The sequence below is a fragment of the Cucurbita pepo genome, chromosome 16 (genome assembly GCF_057944985.1).
Source record: "Cucurbita pepo subsp. pepo isolate OVF chromosome 16, ASM5794498v1, whole genome shotgun sequence".
In the NCBI taxonomy this organism is placed as follows: Eukaryota; Viridiplantae; Streptophyta; class Magnoliopsida; order Cucurbitales; family Cucurbitaceae; genus Cucurbita; species Cucurbita pepo.
Window position 1 is genome coordinate 8,168,407 of NC_141813.1, and position 4,286 is coordinate 8,172,692.

Genomic DNA, 4,286 nt, shown 5'->3' on the forward strand with positions numbered 1-4,286 from the left:
AGAGCAAAAACCTTGGATTTTGTTGTTGCTAATAACTAGTACATTTGTTCCTTGTTTGATTGCAATATTTAAATAACAAACCTAGACTAAAAATGGCAAAAGTGGCCAAATGAATTTGCACCACTCTACCCTCTAAAAATGGCTGGAGTGGCCAATTGAATTTTTGCCACTCGAGGGCAAGTTCTTTGCACAGGCTTTATTTAACAATTTTCTTCTAAAACCTATGGTATATCTACCTTATTGATTGAACTCCGATCTTTGAGCGTAGTTCCTCAAATTTCACTCGCATCAGATAGTTGGTGAAGATGTCTCCAAGCTGTTCCTTTGTTTGAATGTCAATCTTGGTAAGTCCCCGATCTGCACACTCCCAAATGTAATGGAATCTGATCTCTATGTGCTTGCTCCGGTTGTGCAAAACTGGGTTTTTAATCAAGGAGATTGTATCCTTGTTGTCCACGTATAGTATTGGTGGATTGCCTTCTTTTCCGATCAGCTCCTCCAATAGCCGCGCAAGCCAGACCCCCTATGTGGCCGCCATCGTAGCAGCAATGTACTTTGCTTTGCAAGAAGACAAAGCAACTACCTTCTGTTTAATTGATTGCCAGCAGATCACGCCACCTGAGAGGAAGTAAATCATCCCATGGTTGCTCTTATGATCATCAACATCACCGGCCATGTCACTATCACTATAGTCGACCAGCTTAAGCTTCTCTCTTCCTCTCCCAGTATCTCACACCCCAGCCTCTGGTTCTGGCCACATAGCGCAAGATGTGCTTGACAGCTACAAGATCCTCCTTCGTTGATGCTTTAATAAACTTACTCACATATCCAATGGAATAGGCAAGGTTAGGGCATGTGTTTACCAGATAGCGCAGACTCCCGACGATGCTGCGATAATTGGTGGTGTCACCGCCAGTGTAGTGCCGACTTTCCTTAGCTGGAGACGGGCCTCCATTGGCATCCTTGTAAGATTACTGTTTACCAGCCCAACTATGTCTAGTAGCTTCTTCGCATACGCACCTTGACAGATGGTGATGTCGGTAGTACTCTACTGCACTTCGATGTCGAGGTAGTAGCTAAGCACGCCAAGGTCGCTCATCTTGAAGGTCTTTAACATCTCCCTCTTGAATCTTCTAAGAACTTCCATGTCGCCTCAAGTGATTATGAGATCATCGACTTACACTCCCATGATCAACCGCTTCTTGCCGTGGTCGCACGTCTACATCCCATGCTAAGAGGCTCAACGCTTGAACTTGAGCGACAACAGGATACTATCAAGCTTCTTGTTCTAGGCTCGTGGTGCTTGTCGAAGCCGGTAGAGCACCTTGTGCAGGTGCAGTACCTTGTCGGGGTGTCATTATTGATGAAGCCAGGTGGTTGTCAGACGTAGATGATCTCCTTCAGCTCTCCGTTAAGGAAAGCGAACTTCACGTCCATGTGGTGGACTTCCCAGGAGTATTGTCCGCGATCGCCAACAACAGGTGGACAGATTCCAACCCTACCACCGGCGCGAGCACCTCTTCGAAGTCCACCCATTGCTTCTGGACGTAGCCCTTTGCCACGAGACGGGCCTTGTGCTTTACAACTTCTCCCTCTTCGTGACGCTTCAGCTTGAACACCCATTTGAGCCCTATGGCTCGATATCTTAGCGGCATATCCTCTAGACTCCACGTCTTGTTGTCAATGACAGACATCATCTCTTCCTACATGGCCTTCAGCTAGCACGAGTTCTTCTCTTGTTTGGGGAAAGATTTCGTTTCATCCGCGCTGATGGCATGCAATTCGACACCTCTTCTTTGAGCTCGCGCGCCGCCAGTCCCGGTGGTTCACCTTCTCCTAATAGGTCTTCAATATTTTGGTGCCTGGCTGTCAGACCATCATCGTGATCGGCATCCATAAATAACTAGAGCAACTAGTCACAATGTCCATTCCTCCATTATAGCACAACCGAAAGCATTAACTTCAAAATGCATCATAAATTCTCACCCTAGGGTTATTTCGATAATTTTTTTAATATACATAACAATCATCCAGATTGCCTTTGGAGCTACCACACGTGCCTAAATGAGTCTTACGCACAATTATGCGTGCTTTGTGGCACAATCGCACTCTTACGACAGTGGGATAGCGATTGTGCAACACTTGTTCTAGCCCAGAAAATAAGTCGGTCGTGTTAAATTCAAACTTTCCAAACAATATTGGTGTATGCTCGCGACACGAGTCACGTTTAAATTTTTTTTTTAGAAAACAGGAGCAAATAAATGCGTTGAAAACAATTTTAAAGAAATCAATGTTATAAGCTAAAAGCGAGTAGGCAACAACAACAACTTTGATAGCATATAACCCATGTACGAAGAATTGACACCTATTCAAATTCTCCTATAGTACATTTTGGGGTGTTTTAGCCCTACGGGTGTAGATATAATTTTGGTGACCGGTCATACACCCCGTATTGACACAACGATAATAGTAAAGCCCTATCTAACTTGAAAAAATTAAAAAAAAAAAAAGGTTTGGAACAGGCATACGCCCATGAACAAAAAGTCCTAGACAAGCATGACCAGGATATCGGACATGCGCCCATAGGCAACACGTCTTGAAAAAGTATGACCGTGACATCCTCCCTCAATTGGTTGACATCTTTGACAATCGACTCTTAACAAACTCAGTGTTGTAGGATGAGGTTGACTTCAAGTCCATGGATGCACTTCCCACTGATCTTAGTATTAACGATTCTCTTCCAATATGATAGGAACTATTGAAACCCACTTCTTGATTTGTTGACTCTTCGCGTGTTCTTAGTTGGTGTATGTTCTACTTTCTTAGCATGAAAATTTTTCGTCTTTGCGTGAGGTCGCACCACCTCCTTGTGCTTGATGTCTTTTTGGTCGAGATAGTAACATTTCAAGTTACTAATGTGGACAAAAGGGCTAGTCTGCATCTATGGGAGTAGTTGAATCCTATATTATACCTTCTCAACCTTGTGGATAACTTCGACTAGTCCATAGTATTTTCGCACCAGTCTTTGGTTCTTGTTGCTTTGAACTCAGAATTGGTTCTTTGTAACTGTACTAGTCAAGACGTGTTTAATAAGGATTTTGGTATTAATTATTGAGTCTTTGTAACTCCTGAAGTCATTTTTTGACCTTATTTAAGGCATTTGAGGTCGGTAAGACTCCTATTTATCACATTTTAGTTAGTTTTAGGGCGTATATTGGAATTAATCATCCTATTTAGCTAGGTTAAGATGTTTATATGACCTAAGAATGTCATATGAATTGATATATGTGAGAATTAAGCATTGAAATATAGCTTTTGAGGTGACTATCGAATAATTAGTAACTTCGGCAAAGGCCAACCAAGTAAGTGACTTACTGATTGATGTATGATGGTGCATTCCATGCGGCTCTTGCATGTACCATTTTAATTATGTGATGCTTATATGTTCTTTGTATTGTCATTGATGCATGTCATGTATGCATGTGATGTCCATTACACTATATTATGAATGAAATGAAATGTCATGTGTGAAATGTTATGTCTTACCATGTAAAGTTATGTGATGGATTACGTGAAGTTTTTCATGTATACATGATGCATATATGAAATATGTTATGAGCAAAAGGAGAAAGGAAATGAAATATGTTATGTTATGAATGAAAATCATGGAACCTCATGCTTGTATGTATGTCACATGCATCGGGATACCTCCCTATTATGTTATACTAGTACGACGCGTATCTTCGATACTTGTAGTTGTCATGATATCATGCGGGCCTTTTCTTTTCTAATGCGTTCGGTGACGTGCAATGTGTTGTGTCCGATCAAGAGAATACGTATACGAGCACGCCTGGTGGGTCCATGTGTGCGTATGTGGGCCGTGTGTGGAGAAGCACCATGCATCCAACCCTGCCTAGAACTAAAAAGTGCCCAAGGTCATGTTACGTGTTTTAAATGATATGTCTCGTTCATGTTTTGTGTGTGATTGCGTTACTAACCCATATAGTGGGGTGACTTACTGAGTATTTCTTCAAATACTCAAGCCACGTGTTACCTTATATTTTTTAGGTAAAGTTAAAGTTAAAGCTCCCATGCATGGATAACGATATATGTTGCAAAAGTCATGGAAGTGAGGATAGATCATGATAGAGAAGTAGTATTGAATTTAATTAGTAGATATTAGGTGTTTTTAATGCAATTTGTTTTATTTTAAAAAAACAATGTTATTTTAATTGTTATTTTGAATTGAATAGGTAAGTCCATGACTTTATTTTAAAAATATTTAT